General features: G+C 35.8%; 1 protein-coding gene across 3 annotated transcripts in view; it reads left to right on the top strand.

Annotated features, from left to right (window-relative positions):
* Positions 1 to 16,735, top strand: part of LOC150108891 (uncharacterized) — a 461,422-nt gene that overhangs the window by 125,500 nt on the left and 319,187 nt on the right. The window lies entirely within an intron of this gene.

The following is a 16,735-nucleotide window of genomic DNA, read 5'->3' as shown; positions in this document are numbered from 1 at the left end:
TACTATAAATTAAAGATACCAAGAAATTATATACTTGGTTTAATCCTTTATCCAAGTGTAAGCAAAGAAGTGTGCACATGAACTATTTTCAGGACTGGGTAGGGTGACCAACTTTTGAACATGAAAATAAGGGAGATTGGATCACGATAAATTTTAGTGAAATTTTTGGGACGTGAATCCTACGTTAATGGATAGGATGGTTTATATTTAAAATATACAAATAGCAATTTAAATATTATAGCACATCAAAATATTTAATATAATTTTAAACATTTCTACTTACAGTTAAAATATCATGCTTCTTAGATTAAACTTATTTATATTTATCAACAGATGCCATCAGCTTTGATTTTCTTGTCTCCTTGTGCAAACTGCAAAATCTCTTTACAATCATAATCAAAATTGATCACTACCATTAGTTCTAATTTAATTAATTCTAAGGTACTTTGATTTCTCTGATCTGTCCATTTATTGTTCATCATCGAGAACATTCTCTCAGTGTGGGCATTTGAGCCACGAGTACTTAACACAAAGCCTAAAATTTTACCAATATTTGGAACATTGATTTTCATCATCATCATCATCAAATTCCTGCCATGTACCCTCAAGGGGGGTGTACAGGATATGATAGTACTACATGAAAAAAAATTACATCATTACTAACTTCCTATCTACAATTTTCCTCCAGATCAATCTGTTACTTGTCAAGACTCCAACATTATCAGATCTTATATTTCTATCGTCTAAGGCACTTTATACCGTATCAATCCACCTATATCTTGGTCTCCCTCTGGGTCATTTTGCTGCCAACCTGGCAGAGAACACTTGTTTTGCTAATCTTTCTTCACCCATTCTGTTTAAGTGACCATACCACTTGAGATTAGCTAACACATTCCTGGATGCTGACAATGTCAATTTCTTTCCTAATATCCTCGTTTTTAATATGATATTTCCATTGATGCCTTCTGTTCATGCCTCTTATCTTTCTCAGGACTCTCATATCTGCAATCTCTAGTCTTTGGTCAAGTGTTTTACTTCTGACCCAGCTCTCAGATCCATAAGTTAAAACTGGTTTGAACGCTGTCTTGTATATAGCTAATCTAGTGTTCTGACTAATTTCTCTCTTATTCCATATGAATTTATTCAATTGACTTCCAACCATACCAGCTTTGCAGATTCTGTTGTCTATTTCTATATTTAATTTACCATCTTCACTAAAAATTATGCCTAAGTAGCTGAAATGTTTTACTTGTTCCACAGGTTCTCCATTCACGACACAGTTGACATTTTCAGTGATTCTGCCTATTTTCATTGTCTTTGTCTTTTTAATGCTGATGTTCATACCATATGTCTATTACAACAATTATTCAGTTTAGTCAGGGAATCATGCAAACTTGTAGCGGATTTATTTAGAAGTATAACATCGTCCTCATAAAGCAAAGAGCTGCCATTAACATCTCCAATTTTGATATCATGTTTAATACCACTTTCCTTCATAAAGTGATCCATATAGATAATGAATAACAGAGGGGATCATGTACATACTTGTCTCACACCAGACTTAACATTAAACCATCTTCCTGTACTGCCTTCAATTCTAATTGCTGACTTACAACTCAAATAAAGACTAAGTATTGCTTGATATAATGCCCCATTGACACCATATAACTGTAGCATATTGAATAGCTTCTCTCTTGGCACTTGTAATATGCCTTTTCCAAATCGACAAAACTTAAATATAGATCTTTATTATATTCCCATGCTTTCTCAACTATTTGTCGTAAAGTGAAGATCTGATCCTGACTGCCTTTATTTGGCCTGAATCCAGCTTGTTCTTCACCAAGCTTTCCTTCCACAATTCTTCTTAACTGTTTCTCAAGTATACTTGCATAGATCTTGCCAGGAACACTCAGTAGGGAAATACCTCTGTAGTAATTCTCACATTCAGTTATATTTCCCTTTTTATATATGGGTACTATGCGAGCTCTACTCCAGTCATCGGGAATTCGTCCCTCTGTCCGGGCTTTCTGAACTATGCAGTGCAGCCACTGTAAGACTATTATACCACCATACTTCAGCATTTCTGGTTGAATATCATCTACTCCTGCTGCCTTTCCACATTTCAAGCCTTTGATGGCTTTTTCTACTTCAAGTATGGATATGTATTCCTGACTGCATGCCTGGGCAGTGTTTTTTTTTACCACTGTGCTGTCATCACTGCTTCTTTCATTTAGCAGTTTTTCAAAGTAATTACTCCATACTTCAAGGATATCTTTTTCTCCTGTTTTCATGCCACCTTTATCATCTAACTCCTTTTACAGCACTCTTTCCTCCATTCCTAAGCTTCTTCAACAACCTCCACAATATTTTGCCACCTTCTTGATATTTATTTTCTATATTCTTGCCAAAGTCCTCCCATGACTTTTGTTTAGCTAGTTTTACACAGTGTTTTGCATTCTTGCATCTGTCTCTATATTCTCTAAAAGCTGACTTATTTGACAGGAACTTTTGATATGCTTTCTTCTTTTCCTTCACAGCCTCTTTAACTTCCTGTGTCTGCCAGGGAGTTCATTTTTTATCCTTGCAGATAACCTCACCACATGCCTCTCTGGCAGAATCAATCAATGTTTTCTTCAGAGTTTGCCACTGAATCTCCAAGGTTTGATTCCTGTTCTGAAACTCTTTAATTTTTCTTCAATAATCTTTGTGTATTTTAGTCTACAGTTCACAGCTGAGAGCTGCTCAACTTTTATTTGCTTTAAAACTTTCTTACATGTTATTCTTTTCAATATGAAATTCAATTTACCCTGCTCAAGACTAAATAGTGATCACTTCCAATTTCAAATTCTCTGTACACTCTGGTGTCCTGCACCAGGGAGAAAACATCACTATCAACAATAACATAGTCAATGAGACTTTTCTTATTCCTAGCCTCTTCTCTCCATGTGAATTTGTGCACATTTTTATGTTGGAACATGGTGTTAGTAATAATCAGTCCATGTCCTGAGCAGAAATCCAACAGATATTTGCCATTATTATTAGCTTTGCTCTTTTCTCCAAATTTTCCCAAAACATTTTTGTATGTCTGACAATCACTTCCTACTCTGCTATTTAGATCCCCAACAAGGACCAACTTTTCCTTTTTCATTGTGTCAGTAGCTTTCTCTAGAGCCTCAAAAAATTCCTCCACTTCTACCTTAGTAGAACCTTCTGTGGGACCATAGGCACAAATAAGTCTCATTGTCCAGTTCCCCTTTCTCATATTTGCCCACATTACTCTACTTGAGTCAGACTGCCATTCAAGAAGATTAGCCTCGTATTTTGTGTTGAATACTATGGCTACTCCTTCTTTTCCTTGATTGTCATTGCCTGAATATAACATATTGTATTTATTGCTCAGAAAGATCTCACCAGTTTTTGTCTTTTTTTTTTGAGTCACCCCTATTATGTCGATCTGGTACTTATCTAATTCCTCAACTAGCTCCATTTCTTTGCCATTCAGGCTTCTTACGTTGATAGTACCGAGGGGTGCTTAATTTAAAGGTGTATAACTGAGAGGAGACCTCCACATAGCCTTTAAAGGAATGCGGAGAACCGACCAGGGCTTCTGACCTAATGTCCAATCCTCACCTTCTCGTGGTGCACCCTGTTGGGTATCTACTTTGATACTGAACGAACGAGGATGGGTTGGCAATTTGGGATTTAGCCAACCAAATTGTATTCTTATTTGTTAAACCAAAATATATATAAAAAAAACAAACAAACAAAAAAACATCGCTTTTCTTGTTATTTAATTCAGTAAATTCACCCACTTTTGTTCATTACTTCCTGATTTCACCATATTCATAACACTCACTGCACTACAAAACTCTTCATACAGATTGTCTTCATTTACAATATCAATAGGAAATTGTTGAACAATGGCTTGCAAATGCCTGAAAGAAAGTTCACTGTCCAAATTTAGGAGCACAAGACAATGAATGGAATTTGCATCAGATAAATCAAAATTCTTGGAAATGTACTTGTACGATGAACTGTAACAACTAATAAAATCATTTTTTTTTTTTTTTTTTTTTTTTTTTTTTTTGTAGGGCTGGGGTTATACAGTTTAAAATCTTTTCAGTGGCATTACCAAAAAAACTGTCATTTATCCTTTGTTGAATTTTACTATCTAAACATTGCATTATACTGTAGCATTCAACGATACTAAGATCTGCAGTTTCAAGGAATTTGGCAGCGTGAACAAGTATAGAACCAATGTTGGAAAAAAAATTAAGGTATACTTCAACAACACACTCTTTTTCTGGATCCTTATCACTGAAGTGTTTTTTTCAAGATTTTTTGACATGTTTTGACACTTTTAAAAACTCTTAATAGGTAACCAGTTCTTTATTAACCTATCTACAGCTGATATCAAAGAAAGTTATGTTCTGAGTAGGAACATAACGAAGAATTTCAGACTATTCTGTTTCAAGAAAATCAAAAAATGATTTTAATTCTTCTCTTCTTTTTGCAGATAATGCAACATATCCATAAATTTTTAAAACTATCATATCAATATCCAGTCTATCAGAGGCATGTTTGGTTGCATTATGCAAAATATGATTGCAACAGTTTGCTTTAACCGTGTTTCTTCAGATAAACATACAAATATTTACATTTCTTTTTTGGTTGCCTTTTTACATTATTACTTTCCGTTTCACCACTATCCATCACGAAAATATACTATAGCACTCGATGTTCAAGGATACTGAAAATACTTTGAGAATGAATGCAGACACAATGGCTGGTAAGAATGCAAGATAGGAAACAGACAAGCAAAATCCAGAAGTGTATATCAAAAATTGCTACCAACGATTTGATTATTCCGAATGGGTATCAATTTTTAAAATGGCATCAAAAGTTACAAGATCAGCGCAATGATATAACATTTTTGCCAGAACACCCATGTATATTCGTTGGCCGGAACAGAATTGTATCGATTAGAATTTTCCAAACTATTGATATTAGTGTCAAATTGTATTTGGCAGTTACAATATACATTGAAAAATGAACGACAATGATTGATTATGAAAAATACGGGAGTATTTGGAGATCAATACGGGAGCCAGGATGATCCAAAAAAAAATTAGCTAAAATATGGGAGTTTCCAGGAAATATGGGAGAGTTGGTCACCCTAGGACTGGGGCAACTCATATATAGAAGCTTATAACTTCACATCACTTACCTTAGTGTCCCATAATGCAAAACACATATCCTTACGGGTATGTATCATGCTATGCATTGTGGGAAGGGTCACTACATAGACCATTCGACCTTTATTGAGGTCTCATCAGTGGGAGCCAGACCCATAGGTGATACCAAGGGTGAAGTAATGCTGAAGTCATATTTTTATATATGTGAAGTGATGTGAAGTTATAAGCTTTTTATATACGAGTGGCCTCAGTCCTGAAAATAGTTCAGGCGCAAACTTATTTTGCTTACACTTGGATAAAGAATTAAATCAAGTACCGTATTTGCCGGCATATAAGATGCACTTTTTTTTTTTTTTGAAAAAAAGATCTGAAAAGCAGAAAATTTAACAGCAAAAATTTATCACCGTTCACAACAACCAAGACAACTGGAAAGTTTAAACGAACCGAACAGGAACACAGCTGTGATCGTCTGGAGAAAAATTTCGTATAGGCATATAAGACGATGCGTCTTATACGCCTATACTAAATTTTTTATTACTTTCATTTCTGGAAATTTTCTCTGTTTCGAGTTACGCGATTTCTTTCTTGCTTCCTTGCGGTGTGTGAGAGCATTCCAGTTACGTAGAGTTCAGTGAATGCGCATGAGCCGTCATTGATGATCACAGCTGTGTTCCTGTTCATTTAAACACTCCAGTTGTGTCAGTTGTTTGGAACGGTGATAAATTTTCTCTAAATTTCTTGGCAAATTATGGCTGAAAAACGTCGGCATTGCTACAATATTGCATATAAGCTACGTGTGATTGCGTATGCTAAAGAACATGGGAACAGGGCTGCAGAGAGACATGGATCAACATCATGGTGTTCAAGATTCATGAAGAGGAAACCAGCTATGTATGCAGACTAAAACAAAAATATCACAAAAGATGCTAGCTGAATATGAAGAAGAAATTATTGAATTTCATCGATTTGTCATTAATGCAAGGAAACGAGAAAATTTTGAACTTGCACAAATAGGAAACATGGAGAAGGTTCTGCTGACTTTTGATATGCCTTCAATCTTTAAATGTCTGTATTAATAAACCATTTAAGGGATTTATGAAGGGAAGTGGAACAGCAGGATGCAGTCTTCAGATTTTGAGGTTACACGATCAGGAAGAAGGAAGAGGCCTAGCATTTCGCAAGCTTGTGAGTGGGTCAAAGCTTCATGGGATGCTGTGAAAACTGAGACAGTGGTTAAATCATTTAAGAAGTGTGGCATTAGTAATGCACTGGATGGTACAGAGGGCAGTTTGTTGTATGAGGACTAAGATTCTGATTTAGAAGAGGTTTCAAGTGGCTTCATTTAGCTCTGGAGATGAATTTCTGGGTTTTGACGAAGAAGATTAAAAGGTGGGTACTCTTTCATAGTTAGATAAGGTATTTGTTGAAAGTAGACCTACTTATTACTTTATATTTGAAATACTGTAAATTCATTATAATATTCAGTGATAGTTTTTTTCCTAAAAAATGTGTACAAAAAAGGGGATGCATTCTTATATGCTGGCAAATACGGTATATAATTTCTTGGTATCTTTAATTTATATTTAATTTACACGGCCAGTTTGCTTGTTCTGGGGGATAAAAAAAAAAAAAACCTGAGTTTCCAGGTGAAAAAACTCCATATGATACTGGCTGACTCATCTTTAGTCGAAAGAGATCAGATAAATGTTCCTCATGTCTTGGATGGGAATCGGATCCAGATCTTTCCAACTATAAAGGGCTTTGTCTATATCAACTGTGCTACTGAGGCTCTTTAGACCTTCTTTATCATATCTGTGCGGTTTTTCCCAGTCACCAGATCTCCATCTAAATGCAGATTTGTTGGATGAAGTGATGAAAGTTGTTCACCACCATTCAGTCAGAGTTCACTGACAGATGCATCAACTGGCATCCCAGTGAAATGTTTCTGACATTTTAACTCACTGAGATGTGGGCTCTGAAATTTGAGTATTACCATAAAACAGCGCCACTAATAAAAATGACACAAAAAGAAATCGCTTGTAAACTGTAATCAGCTTTCAGATCACTTCGTTAGATAAAAAATGTTTTTTTAAATATATTTAGCAGATGTCTTGTTCAAATTTCATTGCAGATATTGACAGTTTTTGAATGTCATTAGATGATATATAATGGGAAGGTGTTTGCTGCTGAAACTTGGACATTGAAGAAAGAAGAAATTAAGATTTTGGAAAACTTTGAGATGTGAATTTGGAGAAGGATGGAAAAAAATCAAATGGACAGATAAAATAACTAATGAAGGGGTCCTAAAAGGAGTAGAATAAAAAGAAGAAAGGGGAAACTGGATTGGACATATTCTGAGAGGAAATGGAATCATCAGAGATGCCATCGAAGGAAAAATAGATGGAAAAAGACCCAGAGGAAGAGTAAGGAAAACAATGCTAGATGACATGCTGAATTGAGACGGGTACAGAACCTTGAGAGAGAAGGCTCAGAACAGAAGAGAGTGGAAGGAAAGTTTTTGCTACTAAGAGAAGAACCTGCTCAATTGCAGAATACTTAAGCCGAAGATGATATGAACTTTTGAAATTGATCACCCAGCTTGAGACTACTACTATTCTGCATATTTGGCAACCTGAAGTGATTTGAAAAACCTCTGTTTGGTCTCTGAATCTGCATTTTTATTATCTAACTCTTAGCGTGCCCACCTAATCCATGATAGGTTTACATCCTTAAATGGGCAGGTTCACATGAAAGGAAGTTGAGACAAACTCTGTTACAGTGAACCTTGCATACCTGAGGAATTACTGAAATATAGGGTCAAGAGGATCATTTTAGCCACTGTCGCTCTATATTCATAATATATTCCATTTTAATATCTGACCTAAGGAATGACCATGTGGTTAGCATGGGATGGAGGACTAGATTTTTTTTTTTATTGAGGGTAGTAAATGTGTGGAAAGGAATATCAGAGCCATTTGTGATTATTTTGTCAGTGAGTCTCATAATTAGTCTTCAGACTTCATAGAGATGTTTGTATAATAATAAAAATTATTGATGCTGTTCAGAAGAGAAGGATTCAGATAATCATTGATTAGCTGAATCATTCTTAAAGTATCTATAGACATACTTTCATGTGCTATTCCCCTGATCTCTATCCACCATTCCCTTCATTTCTGCTAAGCCTACATTAATAGGAGCAGTAGTTATCCATCTTCCACTGCTAACTCACTGAACCCGCTTCTCTCACTCTTCTCGTTCATTTGCCTTTTTTGTATGTGGCTCCCAACACACAGAAGATTGTTTTGAAAACCTATAATACATGCATAGGTGGGTAAGCAAAGTATTTTTTCTGTTTTTTTTTAAATTAATTTTCAGTATCAATCCCACAAACATACATAAGGTTGCAGTATATTAGTGTTCTATTAAAGCATGAGCAAAGGGAGAAGGAAGAGATTCTTAAATACCTGAAGGTTGTAGTCAGGAATGCTCTAAAAAAAATATATATAAACAAATAAATATTAAAAAAATTATAGATAGATATATTTTTTTTGTCACGATCAAACTTCCACTTTATAACAAATAGTTGGTAAATCATAAATCATGGGAATATAACAAAGATCTATATTTAAGTTTTGTAGATCTGGAAAAGGTATACGACAATGTGCCAAGTGAAAAGCTATTCAAAATGCTACAGTTATTATGGTGCCAATGGAACATTATATCAGGCAATACTTAGTCTTTATTTGAGTTAGTCACCAGTTAAAATTGAAGAAAGTACAAAAAATGGCTTTGATGTCAAATCTGGCATCAGACAAAGATATACATTATCCCCTCTGTTATTCATTATCTATATGGATCACATTTTAAAGGAAAGTGGTACTAAACCTGATATCAAAATTGGAGAGGTTAATCTCAGCTCTTTATTTTATGCACAGGATGTTATATTTTTAAATAAATCTGCTACAAGTCTGCATGATTCCCTGACTAAATAGAATAACTATTGTAATAGATTTGATACAAAGGTCAGCAATAGCAAGACAAAAGACAATGAAAATAGGCTGAAACATTGAAAATATTAGCTGCATTGTGAATGGAGAACCTATAGAAGAAATAAAACATTTCAGCTACTTAGGCACAATTTTTAGTGAAGCTGGTAAATTAAATATCGAAATAGACAACAGAATCAACAAAGCTGGTATGGTAGGAAGTCAACTGAATAAATTTATATGGAATAAGAGAGAAGCAAAGGCTGGTCAATTGGTAGAACCTCTGCTACTAATGGCTCACGCAAAAAGTTAAGCAAGTTTCAGCTCGGTTAGTAGTTGGAAGGGATAAATCGTTCAATGCTGTTGGCACACTCTCTCTCTCGATGAGTCTTTGGACTCCCTGGAGATTTCAAATAATATTAGTAATAATAATAATAATAATAATTAGCCAAAACACTAAATTAGCTGTATACAAGACAGTGTTCAAACCAATTTTAACTTATGGATCTGAGAAATGTTATATTCAGGCAATGACAATCAAGGAAAAGAAGGAATAGCCATAGTATTCAACAGAAAATACGAGGCTAATCTTCTTGAATGGCAGCCAGTCTCAAGCAGAGTGATGTGGGCAAATATCAGAATGAGGAATTGGACAATGAGACTTATTTGTGCCTATAGTCCCACAGAAGGTTCTACTAAGGTGGAAGTGGAGGAATTTTTTGAGGCTCTAGAGAAAGCTACTGACACAATGAAAAAGGAAAAGTTGGTCCTTGTTGGGGATCTAAATAGCAGAGTAGGAAGTGATTGTCAGACATACAAAAATGTTTTGGGAAAATTTGGAAAAAAAAAACAAAGCTAATAATAATGGCAAATATCTGTTGGATTTCTGCTCAGGACATGGACTGGTTATTACTAACACCATGTTCCAACATAAAAATGTGCACAAATTCACATGGAGAGAAGAGGCTAGGAATAAGAAAAGTCTCATTGACTATGTTATTGTTGATAGTGATGTTTTCTCCTTGGTGCAGGACACCAGAGTGTACAGAGGATTTGAAATTGGAAGTGATCACTATTTAGTCTTGAGCAGGATAAAATTGAATTTCATATTGAAAAGAATGACATGTAAGAAAGTTTTAAAGCGAATAAAAGTTGAGCAGTTCTCAGAAGTGAACTGTAGACTAAAATACACAACGATTATTGAATTAAAAATGAAAGAGTTTGAGAGAACAGGAACCAAACCTTGGAGATTCAGTGGTAAGCCTTGAAGAAAACCCTGATTGATTCAGCTAGAGAGGCATGTGGTGAAGTTGTCTGCAAGGATAGAAAAATTAGAACTCCATGGTGGACACAGGAAGTTAAAGAGGCAGTGAAGGAAAAGAAGAAAGCATATCAAAAGTTCCTGCAAATAAGTCATCTTGTGCTCTTAGAGAATATAGAGACAAATGTAAGAAAGCTAAACAGTGTGTAAAACTAGCTAAACAAAAGTCATGGGAGGACTTTGTCAAGAACATTGAAAATAAATATCAAGAAGGTGGCAAAATATTGTGGAGGTTGTTGAAGAAGCTTAGGAATGGAGGAAAGAGTGCTGTAAAAGGAGTTAGAGATGATAAAGGTGACATGAAAACAGGAGAAAAAGATATCCTTGAAGTATGGAGTAATTACTTTGAAAATTTGCTAAATGAAACAAGCAGTGATGACAGCACAGTGATTAAAAAAAAACACTGCCCAGGCATGCAGTCAGGAATACATATCCATACTTGAAGTAGAAAAAGCCATCAAAGGCTTGAAATGTGGAAAGGTAGCAGGAATAGATGATATTCGACCAGAAATGCTGAACTATGGTGGTATAAAAGTCTTACAGTGGCTGTGTTGGGTCGACTCCTGTCCTTAATTGACCTTTCTTTTCTCTAATACTCTTCTGGCTGAATCCCTGATAATAAGAGTGAAGCTCTTTGTTTTGTGAGACAAAGAAATGCAAATGGCAGATGCCAATTTCTTTGTCTCAGCACTAGTTCTATCTCCCTCTTTCAAACTCAGAGAAAATTTCTTTGTATACGCTGCGCCACCCTGAATCCTAGGATATACCAAATGTAAGACCAAGGTGATAGATCACAGTCAGCGTTCACTCTTCTCAGCTATAAATTTACACTTTGCAGTCTTGACCTTAACTAATACAGTTTCCCGCCTCTGTGTGGTTCGTAATATTTTATGGGCAAGTGCAGTAGGATCTAGATACAGGCAAGACAATATTCACATTAAAACAAAACATTTTAATTACAGTTATAATTCATATATTACACTGAGAAGCACTTAGTCAATCATTCAATTAAATTTTTATATACATCATTAATACTCGTACATTCAGTTAGAATTTCATGAAAAGGGAAAATTTATTTTAGAAATATAAATACTATCAGTTAGTCACTTAATCTCAAATTTCTACTCTAATCATTAAAATTTCTCTCCTAATACTTATTAAATTCCATTCTAGATTCTCCTTAACAATCCTGTTCAAATTTTACACATATCTCAGTTTTAAGCAAGAACAAATCGTAATTATTTCTCTTTCAATACACATCTATGAGACACTATTAAATTTCCTCCAAAATCAATCAGCAACAGTTCAAAGAAATGTCTCTTAGCACACACAATAAATCTTCTCGGTCAATTCATTAGTTAGTAGACAAAGGTTTCACCTTACCGATTTGCTGGATAATCTATTTTGGCCACATCAATTCTTTTGTCAGACAACTACCTTATATTATCGCTTTTCTTTACACTTCCTCGGGATTTCTATACGATTTCCCTCTATACTTCAACTGGAGTTATTCTGTGGTTTTCCACCATCAGGATCTGCTGGGCTTTTGTTTCCGACTGGTAAGTTCTCTTGGTCATTCGGTCGTAACTTCCGAACAAAGGAAACCCACGTGGAGGCTCCATACCAGCCGGACATCCGTGGCACAGGAATACAGCAGCAGGAAAACGTCTAAAAGCCTGGTTTGCAGCATTACATCCACTTTTAAACACCGTGCCGTTTCTCTCATTTGTTATCGATGTGTATGTCATGCTTTCACTATGTCACGCGGCACTTAGCGCCGCTCGCGGAATCCTTTCGTAACACTTGTAGCATTACGGTGGAAGGGGGAGGAAGGCACCGTGCTACATAACAGATATATATTCACCACGTGTCTCAGAAGTCGGCCGTTTCACATTTAGATTATTATACCCAGCAAATGGTTAGTTAATTACAGTATTTTAGACTAAGCAACTATATAATAATAAAATTTCATATTACTAAATTAAGACGATGACAAAACCAAAAGTAAAATTTCTATAAAGTGCTTCTTTATTCTGATAAATCATTATATTTCTAAATAGAGAAATAACAATCTTAAGCCCTCCGACTTAACAGCTGCACTGCATGGTTCAAAATGCCTGGACAGGGAAGAATTCCCAATGATTGGAGTAGAGCTCTCATAGTACCCATATATAAAAAGGGAAATAAAACTGAATATGAGAATTACAGAAGTATATCCCTACTGAGTGTTCCTGTTAAGATATATGCAAGTATACTTGAGAAACAGTTAAGAAGAATTGTGGAAGAAAAGCTTGGTGAAGAACAAGCTGGATTCAGACCAAATAGAGGCTGTCAGGATCAGACCTTCACTTTACAACAAATAGTTGAGAAAACATAGGAATGTAACAAACATCGGTATTTAAGTTTTGTTGATCTGGAAAAGGCATATGACAAGGTGCCAAGAGAGAAGCTATTCAATATGCTACAGTTATATGGTGTCAATGGGGAATTATATCAAGCAATACTTGGTCTTTATTTGAGTTGTAAGTCAGCAGTTAGAATTGAAGGAAGTACAGGAAGATGGTTTAATGTTAAATCTGGGGTGAGACAAGGATGTGCATTATCCCCTCTGTTATTCATAATCTATATGGATCACATTATGAAGGAAAGTGGTATTAAACATGATATCAAAATTGGAGATGTTAATGTCAGCTCTTTGCTTTATGCAGACATGTTATACTTCTCAATAAATCCGCTACAAGTCTGCAAGATTCTCTGACTAAATTGAATAACTGTTGTAATAGATATGGTATGAAGGTCAGCAATAAAAAGACAAAGACAATAGGCAGAATCATTGAAAATGTCAACTGTGTTGTGAATGGAGAACCTGTGGAACAAGTACAACATTTCAGCTACTTAGGCACGGTTTTTAGTGAAGATGGTAAATTAAATATGGAAATAGACAACAGAATCAACAAAGCTGGTATGGTAGGAAGTCAATTGAATAAATTCATATGGAATAAGAGAGAAATTAGTCGGAACACTAAATTAGTTGTATACAAGGCAGTGTTCAAACCAGTTTTAACTTATGGATCTGAGAGCTGGGTCAGAAGTAAAACACTTGATCAAAGACTAGAGACTGCAGATGTGAGAGTCCTGAGAAAGATTAGAGGCGTGAATAGATGGCATCAATGACAATATCATATTAAAAACGAGAATATTAGGAAAGAACTTGACATTGTCAGCATCCAGGAAATGCGTTAGCAGAGCTAATCTCAGGTGGTATGGTCACTTAAACAGAATGGGCGAGGAAAGATTAGCAAAACAAGTGTTCTCTGCCAGGTTGGCTGGAAAATGACCCAGAGGAAGACCAAGATATATGTGGATTGTTATGGTACAAAGTGCCTTAGACGATAGAAATATAAGATCTGGTAATGTTGGAGTCTTGACAAGTATCAGACTGATTTGGAGGACAATTGTAGCTAGGAAGTTAGTAATGATGTAAATTTTTCATGTAGTACTATCATATCCTGTACACCCCCTGAGGGTACATGGCAGGAATTTGATGATGATGAAAAAAAAGTTCACTCCTAGTTTCAACTATCTCCTTTGAAGCAATCCCCTTGGGCATGTGTACAGTGATCCCAGCAGTCTTTCCATGATTCCATGCATCCCTGGAAGTCCTCAAGTGGGACTGTGTGTTTAGCACCTCCTGTGATTTTGTCTGGACCTCCTCAGTTATGTCAAAGCAATGCCCTTCCAGCTGGAATTTCACTTGGGAAACAGGGAAAAGTTGCCAAGGGCATTGTTGGGGAAATGACTACTGTGTTTTTGGAAGCCATAACTGTTGAACAAGCGATTGTTGTTTTTGTGTGGGAGGCATTTTGCAGCAATGCATCTCATATTCAAAACATCTGACAATATGTTGAATGGTCCCATATGACAGTTCTAAAATCTCACAAACATACATCATGGATAGTTCACCTACAATCTGCAAAGATAACTTCATGCACTTTTGCAATGTTTTTTAGGGTTGTACTTCTCAACGGTTGTCCAGCCTTGAATCATTTGTACCACAAAAAAAGTTTTGCTTTGGATCATAGCATTATCACGTACTCAGTGAGTTTCTCCAACACCGTTTTTGAGGTTGAAGCAAAATTTTATGCAGATTCTTTGCTTTTTAGAATCCCACATTTCATTTGGTGAACAAAATTGCTGAACCACTAAAACACATTACAAAAATGCATGTAACCCAAGAACCCAAACAGGAGAAATTGTCAGTAAAGTCGCTAGTCTCTTCCCCCCCCCCCCCCCTCCCATCCCAATTCTCTTCATAAGTTTTCATTGTGATAATTAAATAATAGAAAGAAAAAGAAAATATTTCTTTTTCTTTCTATTATTTAACAGATATAAATGTACATTTATTTGTAAATTAAGTGGTTTGCATGTTGCCTCCTCAGGTAAATTTTCTTTTTCTTGGTGTTTAGTGACTGCATGATTCCCTCTTTAAAGTATGACTTGAAAGGTTCTTAGTAACCTCCTGTGAGACGAGGAAAAATAGTTTCATTGTCCAATATTGGCAGTTGCCATACTGATTCACAACGGGTACTGCTCGTCCCTTATAGTGGCAGAAGGTCATACTACAACTGGTTTGTGTGTACTATTCAGATTCCCTAAACTTTTGTGTAGTACATAAGTTCTTTAGATTTTTTTCTTCTGACAACTAATAGTGACCTTGGTAACAAGTTTCATTTCACACTAATAGAGATTATGGGTAGAACCTATTACTTGAGAGAATGGCTGAGGAATGAGGAGAAATTGGGGCCTAATGGAAAGCAACTAGAGGAAGACTGCAACAACACCAGAAGGATCACATCTAAAAAGGCTAAGCTCAGCTGGAGAATCCAGGACTGAAATGAAAGAGTTCAAGACAGAAAGGAATGGAAGGAGTTGGTAGTTACTGCAAAGAATCTTAGTGGTTAAGGAACAAGGCTGCATTCATTTGTATTGACTCCGTTCAAATGGATACCAGTGAGGTTTATTTTGGGATCATTACAAAAATTTTTTGTTGGGACATAGGGGAAAATAATGTATCTTAATTTTACAAAGTAATAACTCTGTTCTGGCTGAATCAAATTAAAAGAAATTTCACATTTTGAATCTATACTTAACTTTTTATGGCATTTCCAATATGGTTTAAGAAGACTACAGAAAACATGTAATACAAAGTGAGCCATCTAGCTACAGCAGATACAATAACTGCTGTGGCTAAATGGAATTTAAAGAATTTTATACTTATTAGCATGTGCACTGAACTGTTCAACCATCCCAATTATGATTTAATTTGGCCATTTCTAGTGGAAAAATGGAAAATAATTCCAAAGGTACAAAAAGGTTATAGCTGCAAACAAATAAACTACTTGCAGTATGCTCTAACATTGATTCTGAGTTTGGTTGTTGTGATAATGAAAGATATCACCATATAAGAATGTTATATGCATTCTTGTATATTTTTTGTGATTATCTCAGATCAGTGACATATTTGCTTTAGTGGGATAATTGTGGTGTCATACACAATAATTTTTCTACTTATCTGGTCCTCATATAATCATAACATTAATTAACTGTTCAATAAATGAATTAGCATGATATCATGGACCAAAACATTTTTCCAGACTCATATTAACAGAGAAAGCAGTTCACCAATCAGCAAATCAGTTTCCCAATGACTGTATAATTGATAGATCACTGTATATATTGTTCTTGTTCTTCTACGTGTTATTCGCGCTTCCTGTGCAGGGTCTGCGTGTTACTTTTAGATGCGACTTCTTGTTAGTACTACTCCCAAAGGACCCGTTGCCTGGTCTGCCTCTGGGAGGGGATATATTTTTGACTATAGAGGCGTTTGTTCACGGGGCCGGTTTGCCTGTTTGCGGAATGAAAAACGCCAGCTAAACTGGCAGAAAAAACCCTACTGACCGCGCCCAAGACCGGCTAACTTGGCTATGCCTGAGGAAGATCCTCAAATTCCTCACGTCTACAACGGGAATCGAACCTGGGACACTCCTTCCCCAGGCATATGGTTGCGAAGCGCAAAGCCACTAGGCTAACTGTGCGGTAGATCACTGTATATATCTTGTGATTAAATAAGATCCTTAGGATCACAGAAGCTTAAAATTCAGGTGAAGAATGTCTTTCTCTGAAAGACATTCTTCACTTGAATTTCAAGTTTTGGTCATCTAACTTCCAAGATT

Source organism: Typopeltis vanoorti, chromosome 2 (assembly GCF_054136105.1).
Source record: "Typopeltis vanoorti isolate ZY-2024b chromosome 2, IOZ_Tvanoo_1.0, whole genome shotgun sequence".
Classification (NCBI taxonomy): domain Eukaryota; kingdom Metazoa; phylum Arthropoda; class Arachnida; order Uropygi; family Thelyphonidae; genus Typopeltis; species Typopeltis vanoorti.
This window is presented reverse-complemented; position numbering and strand designations above follow the sequence as displayed.